Source organism: Anomaloglossus baeobatrachus, chromosome 4 (assembly GCF_048569485.1).
Source record: "Anomaloglossus baeobatrachus isolate aAnoBae1 chromosome 4, aAnoBae1.hap1, whole genome shotgun sequence".
NCBI classification, from domain to species: domain Eukaryota; kingdom Metazoa; phylum Chordata; class Amphibia; order Anura; family Aromobatidae; genus Anomaloglossus; species Anomaloglossus baeobatrachus.
In genome coordinates, this window is record NC_134356.1 from 646,059,050 (window position 1) to 646,074,929 (window position 15,880).

Sequence of the window (15,880 nt, forward strand, 5' to 3'; positions counted from 1 at the left end):
CGGAAATCATTCTTACCTTCGACTTCCAAATACTTGGTGTCAAGAGACTCAAACCCCTCAATATATTATTGTTGATTTTTGGTACTCAGTGGAAACAAATGTGGCTCTCTAGACAAGATGGAGACAAAATCTCCAAAGAAAAGTGCCACGTGTGAGAATCACAATCATGACCTTAAGAGTATGAGATTGACGCGCCACCTATTGTGCTAACAAGGAAAGCTTCTGTTGCAAACGTGCAGAAGTTGCTTACTCAAAGAAATAAAGTTCTTTTTTTCCACATCATCGACTACACAGCACAACATTTCCCATATGGTCTAGCGGTTAGGATTCCTTGTTCTCACCCAGGCGGCCCGGGTTCGACTCCCGGTATGGGAATGCAAATTTTTCTGTGCTTGTTTCGACATTCAAAGGCCGACGCAATTGTTTGGCCATTGTGGCCTGTCATTTGACCTAAAATTTCCTTACTTATCCATAGAATATTGGAACTGAATGGTAAAGTTTCTAGGCTCTCCTGCCAAAGATAATGAGTAAACTACATACCGTCTGAGGAAAAAACTTACAATCTTCAGTATATTGAATTGACCTGTTAACTCCAGCTCAAATGAGGCAGGATTCAACTACTAAAATGAAAAACAGCTTTTTAGTGAAGGCAACACTCTTTTTTTTTTTTTTTTTTAAAACCCTATATGTTTTCTGCAACTCTGTGGAATATCCCATATTAATTAGCAAGCAGTTTTCTTAGTTTACTGGTTCAATTCCCGATAGGGGAGTGCCACTTTTTTCTGCAATAGTTCCTGCATTCAAAGGTCGACACATACCTTGCAGACAAAGTTAGTTTAGGTTAAAATTGCTCTTTGCAGCGAAAAATGCTGACAACAAGAGCTTTTAGCCATTCATTCCATTCTGTTGCACAAAAAGCCATTTGAGCTCATATCGGAAATCATTCTTACCTTCGACTTCCAAATACTTGGTGTCAAGAGACTCAAACCCCTCAATATATTATTGTTGATTTTTGGTACTCAGTGGAAACAAATGTGGCTCTCTAGACAAGATGGAGACAAAATCTCCAAAGAAAAGTGCCACGTGTGAGAATCACAATCATGACCTTAAGAGTTTGAGATTGACGCGCCACCTATTGTGCTAACAAGGAAAGCTTCTGTTGCAAACGTGCAGAAGTTGCTTACTCAAAGAAATAAAGTTCTTTTTTTCCACATCATCGACTACACAGCACAACATTTCCCATATGGTCTAGCGGTTAGGATTCCTGGTTCTCACCCAGGCGGCCCGGGTTCGACTCCCGGTATGGGAATGCAAATTTTTCTGTGCTTGTTTCGACATTCAAAGGCCGACGCAATTGTTTGGCCATTGTGGCCTGTCATTTGACCTAAAATTTCCTTACTTATCCATAGAATATTGGAACTGAATGGTAAAGTTTCTAGGCTCTCCTGCCAAAGATAATGAGTAAACTACATACCGTCTGAGGAAAAAACTTACAATCTTCAGTATATTGAATTGACCTGTTAACTCCAGCTCAAATGAGGCAGGATTCAACTACTAAAATGAAAAACAGCTTTTTAGTGAAGGCAACACTCTTTTTTTTTTTTTTTTTTTTTAAAACCCTATATGTTTTCTGCAACTCTGTGGAATATCCCATATTAATTAGCAAGCAGTTTTCTTAGTTTACTGGTTCAATTCCCGATAGGGGAGTGCCACTTTTTTCTGCAATAGTTCCTGCATTCAAAGGTCGACACATACCTTGCAGACAAAGTTAGTTTAGATTAAAATTGCTCTTTGCAGCAAAAAATGCTGACCACAAGAGCTTTTAGCCATTCATTCCATTCTTTTGCACAAAAAGCCATTTGAGCTCATATCGGAAATCATTCTTACCTTCGACTTCCAAATACTTGGTGTCAAGAGACTCAAACCCCTCAATATATTATTGTTGATTTTTGGTACTCAGTGGAAACAAATGTGGCTCTCTAGACAAGATGGAGACAAAATCTCCAAAGAAAAGTGCCACGTGTGAGAATCACAATCATGACCTTAAGAGTTTGAGATTGACGCGCCACCTATTGTGCTAACAAGGAAAGCTTCTGTTGCAAACGTGCAGAAGTTGCTTACTCAAAGAAATAAAGTTCTTTTTTTCCACATCATCGACTACACAGCACAACATTTCCCATATGGTCTAGCGGTTAGGATTCCTGGTTCTCACCCAGGCGGCCCGGGTTCGACTCCTGGTATGGGAATGCAAATTTTTCTGTGCTTGTTTCGACATTCAAAGGCCGACGCAATTGGTTGGCCATTGTGGCCTGTCATTTGACCTAAAATTTCCTTACTTATCCATAGAATATTGGAACTGAATGGTAAAGTTTCTAGGCTCTCCTGCCAAAGATAATGAGTAAACTACATACCGTCTAAGGAAAAAACTTACAATCTTCAGTATATTGAATTGACCTGTTAACTCCAGCTCAAATGAGGCAGGATTCAACTACTAAAATGAAAAACAGCTTTTTAGTGAAGGCAACACTCTTTTTTTTTTTAAACCCTATATGTTTTCTGCAACTCTGTGGAATATCCCATATTAATTAGCAAGCAGTTTTCTTAGTTTACTGGTTCAATTCCTGATAGGGGAGTGCCACTTTTTTCTGCAATTGTTCCTGCATTCAAATTCGACACATACCTTGCAGACAAAGTTAGTTTAGATTAAAATTGCTCTTTGCAGCGAAAAATGCTGACAACAAGAGCTTTTAGCCATTCATTCCATTCTGTTGCACAAAAAGCCATTTGAGCTCATATCGGAAATCATTCTTACCTTCGACTTCCAAATACTTGGTGTCAAGAGACTCAAACCCCTCAATATATTATTGTTGATTTTTGGTACTCAGTGGAAACAAATGTGGCTCTCTAGACAAGATGGAGACAAAATCTCCAAAGAAAAGTGCCACGTGTGAGAATCACAATCATGACCTTAAGAGTTTGAGATTGACGCGCCACCTATTGTGCTAACAAGGAAAGCTTCTGTTGCAAACGTGCAGAAGTTGCTTACTCAAAGAAATAAAGTTCTTTTTTTCCACATCATCGACTACACAGCACAACATTTCCCATATGGTCTAGCGGTTAGGATTCCTGGTTCTCACCCAGGCGGCCCGGGTTCGACTCCTGGTATGGGAATGCAAATTTTTCTGTGCTTGTTTCGACATTCAAAGGCCGACGCAATTGGTTGGCCATTGTGGCCTGTCATTTGACCTAAAATTTCCTTACTTATCCATAGAATATTGGAACTGAATGGTAAAGTTTCTAGGCTCTCCTGCCAAAGATAATGAGTAAACTACATACCGTCTGAGGAAAAAACTTACAATCTTCAGTATATTGAATTGACCTGTTAACTCCAGCTCAAATGAGGCAGGATTCAACTACTAAAATGAAAAACAGCTTTTTAGTGAAGGCAACACTCTTTTTTTTTTTTTTTTTTAAAACCCTATATGTTTTCTGCAACTCTGTGGAATATCCCATATTAATTAGCAAGCAGTTTTCTTAGTTTACTGGTTCAATTTCTGATAGGGGAGTGCCACTTTTTTCTGCAATAGTTCCTGCATTCAAAGGTCGACACATACCTTGCAGACAAAGTTAGTTTAGATTAAAATTGCTCTTTGCAGCGAAAAATGCTGACAACAAGAGCTTTTAGCCATTCATTCCATTCTGTTGCACAAAAAGCCATTTGAGCTCATATCGGAAATCATTCTTACCTTCGACTTCCAAATACTTGGTGTCAAGAGACTCAAACCCCTCAATATATTATTGTTGATTTTTGGTACTCAGTGGAAACAAATGTGGCTCTCTAGACAAGATGGAGACAAAATCTCCAAAGAAAAGTGCCACGTGTGAGAATCACAATCATGACCTTAAGAGTTTGAGATTGACGCGCCACCTATTGTGCTAACAAGGAAAGCTTCTGTTGCAAACGTGCAGAAGTTGCTTACTCAAAGAAATAAAGTTCTTTTTTTCCACATCATCGACTACACAGCACAACATTTCCCATATGGTCTAGCGGTTAGGATTCCTGGTTCTCACCCAGGCGGCCCGGGTTCGACTCCTGGTATGGGAATGCATATTTCTCTGTGCTTGTTTCGACATTCAAAGGCCGACGCAATTGGTTGGCCATTGTGGCCTGTCGTTTGACCTAAAATTTCTTTACTTATCCATAGATATTGGAACTGAATGGTAAAGTTTCTAGGCTCTCCTGCCAAAGATAATGAGTAAACTACATACCGTCTGAGGAAAAAACTTACAATCTTCAGTATATTGAATTGACCTGTTAACTCCAGCTCAAATGAGGCAGGATTCAACTACTAAAATGAAAAACAGCTTTTTCGTGAAGGCAACACTCTTTTTTTTTTTTTTTTTTTTTTTAAACCCTATATGTTTTCTGCAACTCTGTGGAATATCCCATATTAATTAGCAAGCAGTTTTCTTAGTTTACTGGTTCAATTCCTGATAGGGGAGTGCCACTTTTTTCTGCAATTGTTCCTGCATTCAAATTCGACACATACCTTGCAGACAAAGTTAGTTTAGATTAAAATTGCTCTTTGCAGCGAAAAATGCTGACAACAAGAGCTTTTAGCCATTCATTCCATTCTGTTGCACAAAAAGCCATTTGAGCTCATATCGGAAATCATTCTTACCTTCGACTTCCAAATACTTGGTGTCAAGAGACTCAAACCCCTCAATATATTATTGTTGATTTTTGGTACTCAGTGGAAACAAATGTGGCTCTCTAGACAAGATGGAGACAAAATCTCCAAAGAAAAGTGCCACGTGTGAGAATCACAATCATGACCTTAAGAGTATGAGATTGACGTGCCACCTATTGTGCTAACAAGGAAAGCTTCTGTTGCAAACGTGCAGAAGTTGCTTACTCAAAGAAATAAAGTTCTTTTTTTCCACATCATCCACTACACAGCACAACATTTCCCATATGGTCTAGCGGTTAGGATTCCTGGTTCTCACCCAGGCGGCCCGGGTTCGACTCCCGGTATGGGAATGCAAATTTTTCTGTGCTTGTTTCGACATTCAAAGGCCGACGCAATTGTTTGGCCATTGTGGCCTGTCATTTGACCTAAAATTTCCTTACTTATCCATAGAATATTGGAACTGAATGGTAAAGTTTCTAGGCTCTCCTGCCAAAGATAATGAGTAAACTACATACCGTCTGAGGAAAAAACTTACAATCTTCAGTATATTGAATTGACCTGTTAACTCCAGCTCAAATGAGGCAGGATTCAACTACTAAAATGAAAAACAGCTTTTTAGTGAAGGCAACGCTCTTTTTTTTTTTTTTTTTTTTTTTTTTAAAACCCTATATGTTTTCTGCAACTCTGTGGAATATCCCATATTAATTAGCAAGCAGTTTTCTTAGTTTACTGGTTCAATTCCTGATAGGGGAGTGCCACTTTTTTCTGCAATAGTTCCTGCATTCAAAGGTCGACACATACCTTGCAGACAAAGTTAGTTTAGATTAAAATTGCTCTTTGCAGCGAAAAATGCTGACAACAAGAGCTTTTAGCCATTCATTCCATTCTGTTGCACAAAAAGCCATTTGAGCTCATATCGGAAATCATTCTTACCTTCGACTTCCAAATACTTGGTGTCAAGAGACTCAAACCCCTCAATATATTATTGTTGATTTTTGGTACTCAGTGGAAACAAATGTGGCTCTCTAGACAAGATGGAGACAAAATCTCCAAAGAAAAGTGCCACGTGTGAGAATCACAATCATGACCTTAAGAGTTTGAGATTGACGCGCCACCTATTGTGCTAACAAGGAAAGCTTCTGTTGCAAACGTGCAGAAGTTGCTTACTCAAAGAAATAAAGTTCTTTTTTTCCACATCATCGACTACACAGCACAACATTTCCCATACGGTCTAGCGGTTAGGATTCCTGGTTCTCATCCAGGCGGCCCGGGTTCGACTCCCGGTATGGGAATGCAAATTTCTCTGTGCTTGTTTCGACATTCAAAGGCCGACGCAATTGGTTGGCCATTGTGGCCTGTCGTTTGACCTAAAATTTCTTTACTTATCCATAGAATATTGGAACTGAATGGTAAAGTTTCTAGGCTCTCCTGCCAAAGATAATGAGTAAACTACATACCGTCTGAGGAAAAAACTTACAATCTTCAGTATATTGAATTGACCTGTTAACTCCAGCTCAAATGAGGCAGGATTCAACTACTAAAATGAAAAACAGCTTTTTCGTGAAGGCAACACTCTTTTTTTTTTTTTTTTTTTTTTTTTAAACCCTATATGTTTTCTGCAACTCTGTGGAATATCCCATATTAATTAGCAAGCAGTTTTCTTAGTTTACTGGTTCAATTCCCGATAGGGGAGTGCCACTTTTTTCTGCAATAGTTCCTGCATTCAAAGGTCGACACATACCTTGCAGACAAAGTTTGTTTAGATTAAAATTGCTCTTTGCAGCGAAAAATGCTGACAACAAGAGCTTTTAGCCATTCATTCCATTCTGTTGCACAAAAAGCCATTTGAGCTCATATCGGAAATCATTCTTACCTTCGACTTCCAAATACTTGGTGTCAAGAGACTCAAACCCCTCAATATATTATTGTTGATTTTTGGTACTCAGTGGAAACAAATGTGGCTCTCTAGACAAGATGGAGACAAAATCTCCAAAGAAAAGTGCCACGTGTGAGAATCACAATCATGACCTTAAGAGTTTGAGATTGACGCGCCACCTATTGTGCTAACAAGGAAAGCTTCTGTTGCAAACGTGCAGAAGTTGCTTACTCAAAGAAATAAAGTTCTTTTTTTCCACATCATCGACTACACAGCACAACATTTCCCATATGGTCTAACGGTTAGGATTCCTGGTTCTCACCCAGGCGGCCCGGGTTCGACTCCCGGTATGGGAATGCAAATTTCTCTGTGCTTGTTTCGACATTCAAAGGCCGACGCAATTGTTTGGCCATTGTGGCCTGTCATTTGACCTAAAATTTCCTTACTTATCCATAGAATATTGGAACTGAATGGTAAAGTTTCTAGGCTCTCCTGCCAAAGATAATGAGTAAACTACATACCGTCTGAGGAAAAAACTTACAATCTTCAGTATATTGAATTGACCTGTTAACTCCAGCTCAAATGAGGCAGGATTCAACTACTAAAATGAAAAACAGCTTTTTAGTGAAGGCAACACTCTTTTTTTTTTTTTTTTTTTTTTTTTAAACCCTATATGTTTTCTGCAACTCTGTGGAATATCCCATATTAATTAGCAAGCAGTTTTCTTAGTTTACTGGTTCAATTCCTGATAGGGGAGTGCCACTTTTTTCTGCAATTGTTCCTGCATTCAAATTCGACACATACCTTGCAGACAAAGTTAGTTTAGATTAAAATTGCTCTTTGCAGCGAAAAATGCTGACAACAAGAGCTTTTAGCCATTCATTCCATTCTGTTGCACAAAAAGCCATTTGAGCTCATATCGGAAATCATTCTTACCTTCGACTTCCAAATACTTGGTGTCAAGAGACTCAAACCCCTCAATATATTATTGTTGATTTTTGGTACTCAGTGGAAACAAATGTGGCTCTCTAGACAAGATGGAGACAAAATCTCCAAAGAAAAGTGCCACGTGTGAGAATCACAATCATGACCTTAAGAGTTTGAGATTGACGCGCCACCTATTGTGCTAACAAGGAAAGCTTCTGTTGCAAACGTGCAGAAGTTGCTTACTCAAAGAAATAAAGTTCTTTTTTTCCACATCATCGACTACACAGCACAACATTTCCCATACGGTCTAGCGGTTAGGATTCCTGGTTCTCATCCAGGCGGCCCGGGTTCGACTCCCGGTATGGGAATGCAAATTTCTCTGTGCTTGTTTCGACATTCAAAGGCCGACGCAATTGGTTGGCCATTGTGGCCTGTCGTTTGACCTAAAATTTCTTTACTTATCCATAGAATATTGGAACTGAATGGTAAAGTTTCTAGGCTCTCCTGCCAAAGATAATGAGTAAACTACATACCGTCTGAGGAAAAAACTTACAATCTTCAGTATATTGAATTGACCTGTTAACTCCAGCTCAAATGAGGCAGGATTCAACTACTAAAATGAAAAACAGCTTTTTCGTGAAGGCAACACTCTTTTTTTTTTTTTTTTTTTTTTTTTAAACCCTATATGTTTTCTGCAACTCTGTGGAATATCCCATATTAATTAGCAAGCAGTTTTCTTAGTTTACTGGTTCAATTCCCGATAGGGGAGTGCCACTTTTTTCTGCAATAGTTCCTGCATTCAAAGGTCGACACATACCTTGCAGACAAAGTTTGTTTAGATTAAAATTGCTCTTTGCAGCGAAAAATGCTGACAACAAGAGCTTTTAGCCATTCATTCCATTCTGTTGCACAAAAAGCCATTTGAGCTCATATCGGAAATCATTCTTACCTTCGACTTCCAAATACTTGGTGTCAAGAGACTCAAACCCCTCAATATATTATTGTTGATTTTTGGTACTCAGTGGAAACAAATGTGGCTCTCTAGACAAGATGGAGACAAAATCTCCAAAGAAAAGTGCCACGTGTGAGAATCACAATCATGACCTTAAGAGTTTGAGATTGACGCGCCACCTATTGTGCTAACAAGGAAAGCTTCTGTTGCAAACGTGCAGAAGTTGCTTACTCAAAGAAATAAAGTTCTTTTTTTCCACATCATCGACTACACAGCACAACATTTCCCATATGGTCTAACGGTTAGGATTCCTGGTTCTCACCCAGGCGGCCCGGGTTCGACTCCCGGTATGGGAATGCAAATTTCTCTGTGCTTGTTTCGACATTCAAAGGCCGACGCAATTGTTTGGCCATTGTGGCCTGTCATTTGACCTAAAATTTCCTTACTTATCCATAGAATATTGGAACTGAATGGTAAAGTTTCTAGGCTCTCCTGCCAAAGATAATGAGTAAACTACATACCGTCTGAGGAAAAAACTTACAATCTTCAGTATATTGAATTGACCTGTTAACTCCAGCTCAAATGAGGCAGGATTCAACTACTAAAATGAAAAACAGCTTTTTAGTGAAGGCAACACTCTTTTTTTTTTTTTTTTTTTTTTTAAAACCCTATATGTTTTCTGCAACTCTGTGGAATATCCCATATTAATTAGCAAGCAGTTTTCTTAGTTTACTGGTTCAATTCCTGATAGGGGAGTGCCACTTTTTTCTGCAATTGTTCCTGCATTCAAAGGTCGACACATACCTTGCAGACAAAGTTTGTTTAGATTAAAATTGCTCTTTGCAGCGAAAAATGCTGACAACAAGAGCTTTTAGCCATTCATTCCATTCTGTTGCACAAAAAGCCATTTGAGCTCATATCGGAAATCATTCTTACCTTCGACTTCCAAATACTTGGTGTCAAGAGACTCAAACCCCTCAATATATTATTGTTGATTTTTGGTACTCAGTGGAAACAAATGTGGCTCTCTAGACAAGATGGAGACAAAATCTCCAAAGAAAAGTGCCACGTGTGAGAATCACAATCATGACCTTAAGAGTTTGAGATTGACGCGCCACCTATTGTGCTAACAAGGAAAGCTTCTGTTGCAAACGTGCAGAAGTTGCTTACTCAAAGAAATAAAGTTCTTTTTTTCCACATCATCGACTACACAGCACAACATTTCCCATATGGTCTAATGGTTAGGATTCCTGGTTCTCACCCAGGCGGCCCGGGTTCGACTCCCGGTATGGGAATGCAAATTTCTCTGTGCTTGTTTCGACATTCAAAGGCCGACGCAATTGTTTGGCCATTGTGGCCTGTCATTTGACCTAAAATTTCCTTACTTATCCATAGAATATTGGAACTGAATGGTAAAGTTTCTAGGCTCTCCTGCCAAAGATAATGAGTAAACTACATACCGTCTGAGGAAAAAACTTACAATCTTCAGTATATTGAATTGACCTGTTAACTCCAGCTCAAATGAGGCAGGATTCAACTACTAAAATGAAAAACAGCTTTTTAGTGAAGGCAACACTCTTTTTTTTTTTTTTTTTTTTTTTAAAACCCTATATGTTTTCTGCAACTCTGTGGAATATCCCATATTAATTAGCAAGCAGTTTTCTTAGTTTACTGGTTCAATTCCTGATAGGGGAGTGCCACTTTTTTCTGCAATAGTTCCTGCATTCAAAGGTCGACACATACCTTGCAGACAAAGTTTGTTTAGATTAAAATTGCTCTTTGCAGCGAAAAATGCTGACAACAAGAGCTTTTAGCCATTCATTCCATTCTGTTGCACAAAAAGCCATTTGAGCTCATATCGGAAATCATTCTTACCTTCGACTTCCAAATACTTGGTGTCAAGAGACTCAAACCCCTCAATATATTATTGTTGATTTTTGGTACTCAGTGGAAACAAATGTGGCTCTCTAGACAAGATGGAGACAAAATCTCCAAAGAAAAGTGCCACGTGTGAGAATCACAATCATGACCTTAAGAGTTTGAGATTGACGCGCCACCTATTGTGCTAACAAGGAAAGCTTCTGTTGCAAACGTGCAGAAGTTGCTTACTCAAAGAAATAAAGTTCTTTTTTTCCACATCATCGACTACACAGCACAACATTTCCCATATGGTCTAACGGTTAGGATTCCTGGTTCTCACCCAGGCGGCCCGGGTTCGACTCCCGGTATGGGAATGCAAATTTCTCTGTGCTTGTTTCGACATTCAAAGGCCGACGCAATTGTTTGGCCATTGTGGCCTGTCATTTGACCTAAAATTTCCTTACTTATCCATAGAATATTGGAACTGAATGGTAAAGTTTCTAGGCTCTCCTGCCAAAGATAATGAGTAAACTACATACCGTCTGAGGAAAAAACTTACAATCTTCAGTATATTGAATTGACCTGTTAACTCCAGCTCAAATGAGGCAGGATTCAACTACTAACATGAAAAACAGCTTTTTAGTGAAGGCAACACTCTTTTTTTTTTTTTTTTTTTTTTTAAAACCCTATATGTTTTCTGCAACTCTGTGGAATATCCCATATTAATTAGCAAGCAGTTTTCTTAGTTTACTGGTTCAATTCCTGATAGGGGAGTGCCACTTTTTTCTGCAATTGTTCCTGCATTCAAAGGTCGACACATACCTTGCAGACAAAGTTTGTTTAGATTAAAATTGCTCTTTGCAGCGAAAAATGCTGACAACAAGAGCTTTTAGCCATTCATTCCATTCTGTTGCACAAAAAGCCATTTGAGCTCATATCGGAAATCATTCTTACCTTCGACTTCCAAATACTTGGTGTCAAGAGACTCAAACCCCTCAATATATTATTGTTGATTTTTGGTACTCAGTGGAAACAAATGTGGCTCTCTAGACAAGATGGAGACAAAATCTCCAAAGAAAAGTGCCACGTGTGAGAATCACAATCATGACCTTAAGAGTTTGAGATTGACGCGCCACCTATTGTGCTAACAAGGAAAGCTTCTGTTGCAAACGTGCAGAAGTTGCTTACTCAAAGAAATAAAGTTCTTTTTTTCCACATCATCGACTACACAGCACAACATTTCCCATATGGTCTAGCGGTTAGGATTCCTGGTTCTCACCCAGGCGGCCCGGGTTCGACTCCTGGTATGGGAATGCAAATTTTTCTGTGCTTGTTTCGACATTCAAAGGCCGACGCAATTGGTTGGCCATTGTGGCCTGTCATTTGACCTAAAATTTCCTTACTTATCCATAGAATATTGGAACTGAATGGTAAAGTTTCTAAGCTCTCCTGCCAAAGATAATGAGTAAACTACATACCGTCTAAGGAAAAAACTTACAATCTTCAGTATATTGAATTGACCTGTTAACTCCAGCTCAAATGAGGCAGGATTCAACTACTAAAATGAAAAACAGCTTTTTAGTGAAGGCAACACTCTTTTTTTTTTTTTTTTTTTTTTTTTAAACCCTATATGTTTTCTGCAACTCTGTGTAATATCCCATATTAATTAGCAAGCAGTTTTCTTAGTTTACTGGTTCAATTCCTGATAGGGGAGTGCCACTTTTTTCTGCAATTGTTCCTGCATTCAAATTCGACACATACCTTGCAGACAAAGTTAGTTTAGATTAAAATTGCTCTTTGTAGCGCAAAATGCTGACAACAAGAGCTTTTAGCCATTCATTCCATTCTGTTGCACAAAAAGCCATTTGAGCTCATATCGGAAATCATTCTTACCTTCGACTTCCAAATACTTGGTGTCAAGAGACTCAAACCCCTCAATATATTATTGTTGATTTTTGGTACTCAGTGGAAACAAATGTGGCTCTCTAGACAAGATGGAGACAAAATCTCCAAAGAAAAGTGCCACGTGTGAGAATCACAATCATGACCTTAAGAGTTTGAGATTGACGCGCCACCTATTGTGCTAACAAGGAAAGCTTCTGTTGCAAACGTGCAGAAGTTGCTTACTCAAAGAAATAAAGATCTTTTTTTCCACATCATCGACTACACAGCACAACATTTCCCATATGGTCTAACGGTTAGGATTCCTGGTTCTCACCCAGGCGGCCCGGGTTCGACTCCCGGTATGGGAATGCAAATTTCTCTGTGCTTGTTTCGACATTCAAAGGCCGACGCAATTGTTTGGCCATTGTGGCCTGTCATTTGACCTAAAATTTCCTTACTTATCCATAGAATATTGGAACTGAATGGTAAAGTTTCTAGGCTCTCCTGCCAAAGATAATGAGTAAACTACATACCGTCTGAGGAAAAAACTTACAATCTTCAGTATATTGAATTGACCTGTTAACTCCAGCTCAAATGAGGCAGGATTCAACTACTAAAATGAAAAACAGCTTTTTAGTGAAGGCAACACTCTTTTTTTTTTTTTTTTTTTTTTTTAAAACCCTATATGTTTTCTGCAACTCTGTGGAATATCCCATATTAATTAGCAAGCAGTTTTCTTAGTTTACTGGTTCAATTCCTGATAGGGGAGTGCCACTTTTTTCTGCAATTGTTCCTGCATTCAAAGGTCGACACATACCTTGCAGACAAAGTTTGTTTAGATTAAAATTGCTCTTTGCAGCGAAAAATGCTGACAACAAGAGCTTTTAGCCATTCATTCCATTCTGTTGCACAAAAAGCCATTTGAGCTCATATCGGAAATCATTCTTACCTTCGACTTCCAAATACTTGGTGTCAAGAGACTCAAACCCCTCAATATATTATTGTTGATTTTTGGTACTCAGTGGAAACAAATGTGGCTCTCTAGACAAGATGGAGACAAAATCTCCAAAGAAAAGTGCCACGTGTGAGAATCACAATCATGACCTTAAGAGTTTGAGATTGACGCGCCACCTATTGTGCTAACAAGGAAAGCTTCTGTTGCAAACGTGCAGAAGTTGCTTACTCAAAGAAATAAAGATCTTTTTTTCCACATCATCGACTACACAGCACAACATTTCCCATATGGTCTAACGGTTAGGATTCCTGGTTCTCACCCAGGCGGCCCGGGTTCGACTCCCGGTATGGGAATGCAAATTTCTCTGTGCTTGTTTCGACATTCAAAGGCCGACGCAATTGTTTGGCCATTGTGGCCTGTCATTTGACCTAAAATTTCCTTACTTATCCATAGAATATTGGAACTGAATGGTAAAGTTTCTAGGCTCTCCTGCCAAAGATAATGAGTAAACTACATACCGTCTGAGGAAAAAACTTACAATCTTCAGTATATTGAATTGACCTGTTAACTCCAGCTCAAATGAGGCAGGATTCAACTACTAAAATGAAAAACAGCTTTTTAGTGAAGGCAACACTCTTTTTTTTTTTTTTTTTTTTTTTAAAACCCTATATGTTTTCTGCAACTCTGTGGAATATCCCATATTAATTAGCAAGCAGTTTTCTTAGTTTACTGGTTCAATTCCTGATAGGGGAGTGCCACTTTTTTCTGCAATTGTTCCTGCATTCAAAGGTCGACACATACCTTGCAGACAAAGTTTGTTTAGATTAAAATTGCTCTTTGCAGCGAAAAATGCTGACAACAAGAGCTTTTAGCCATTCATTCCATTCTGTTGCACAAAAAGCCATTTGAGCTCATATCGGAAATCATTCTTACCTTCGACTTCCAAATACTTGGTGTCAAGAGACTCAAACCCCTCAATATATTATTGTTGATTTTTGGTACTCAGTGGAAACAAATGTGGCTCTCTAGACAAGATGGAGACAAAATCTCCAAAGAAAAGTGCCACGTGTGAGAATCACAATCATGACCTTAAGAGTTTGAGATTGACGCGCCACCTATTGTGCTAACAAGGAAAGCTTCTGTTGCAAACGTGCAGAAGTTGCTTACTCAAAGAAATAAAGATCTTTTTTTCCACATCATCGACTACACAGCACAACATTTCCCATATGGTCTAACGGTTAGGATTCCTGGTTCTCACCCAGGCGGCCCGGGTTCGACTCCCGGTATGGGAATGCAAATTTCTCTGTGCTTGTTTCGACATTCAAAGGCCGACGCAATTGTTTGGCCATTGTGGCCTGTCATTTGACCTAAAATTTCCTTACTTATCCATAGAATATTGGAACTGAATGGTAAAGTTTCTAGGCTCTCCTGCCAAAGATAATGAGTAAACTACATACCGTCTGAGGAAAAAACTTACAATCTTCAGTATATTGAATTGACCTGTTAACTCCAGCTCAAATGAGGCAGGATTCAACTACTAAAATGAAAAACAGCTTTTTAGTGAAGGCAACACTCTTTTTTTTTTTTTTTTTTTTTTAAAACCCTATATGTTTTCTGCAACTCTGTGGAATATCCCATATTAATTAGCAAGCAGTTTTCTTAGTTTACTGGTTCAATTCCTGATAGGGGAGTGCCACTTTTTTCTGCAATTGTTCCTGCATTCAAAGGTCGACACATACCTTGCAGACAAAGTTTGTTTAGATTAAAATTGCTCTTTGCAGCGAAAAATGCTGACAACAAGAGCTTTTAGCCATTCATTCCATTCTGTTGCACAAAAAGCCATTTGAGCTCATATCGGAAATCATTCTTACCTTCGACTTCCAAATACTTGGTGTCAAGAGACTCAAACCCCTCAATATATTATTGTTGATTTTTGGTACTCAGTGGAAACAAATGTGGCTCTCTAGACAAGATGGAGACAAAATCTCCAAAGAAAAGTGCCACGTGTGAGAATCACAATCATGACCTTAAGAGTTTGAGATTGACGCGCCACCTATTGTGCTAACAAGGAAAGCTTCTGTTGCAAACGTGCAGAAGTTGCTTACTCAAAGAAATAAAGTTCTTTTTTTCCACATCATCGACTACACAGCACAACATTTCCCATATGGTCTAGCGGTTAGGATTCCTGGTTCTCACCCAGGCGGCCCGGGTTTGACTCCTGGTATGGGAATGCAAATTTTTCTGTGCTTGTTTCGACATTCAAAGGCCGACGCAATTGGTTGGCCATTGTGGCCTGTCATTTGACCTAAAATTTCCTTACTTATCCATAGAATATTGGAACTGAATGGTAAAGTTTCTAGGCTCTCCTGCCAAAGATAATGAGTAAACTACATACCGTCTAAGGAAAAAACTTACAATCTTCAGTATATTGAATTGACCTGTTAACTCCAGCTCAAATGAGGCAGGATTCAACTACTAAAATGAAAAACAGCTTTTTAGTGAAGGCAACACTCTTTTTTTTTTTTTTTTTTTTTTTTAAAACCCTATATGTTTTCTGCAACTCTGTGGAATATCCCATATTAATTAGCAAGCAGTTTTCTTAGTTTACTGGTTCAATTCCTGATAGGGGAGTGCCACTTTTTTCTGCAATTGTTCCTGCATTCAAATTCGACACATACCTTGCAGACAAAGTTAGTTTAGATTAAAATTGCTCTTTGTAGCGCAAAATGCTGACA

The 15,880-nt window shown here is 38.8% G+C and overlaps 2 non-coding genes across 2 annotated transcripts; both read left to right on the forward strand.

Moving 5' to 3' along the window:
- The first annotated feature begins 1,237 nt into the window (after positions 1-1,237).
- TRNAE-CUC (transfer RNA glutamic acid (anticodon CUC)) lies at positions 1,238-1,309 on the forward strand. Its single transcript has one exon. It is a non-coding gene; the product is annotated as a tRNA-Glu (tRNA).
- A 3,660-nt stretch (positions 1,310-4,969) lies between these two features.
- On the forward strand, positions 4,970-5,041 carry TRNAE-CUC (transfer RNA glutamic acid (anticodon CUC)). Its single transcript has one exon. It is a non-coding gene; the product is annotated as a tRNA-Glu (tRNA).
- Positions 5,042-15,880: the final 10,839 nt, after the last annotated feature.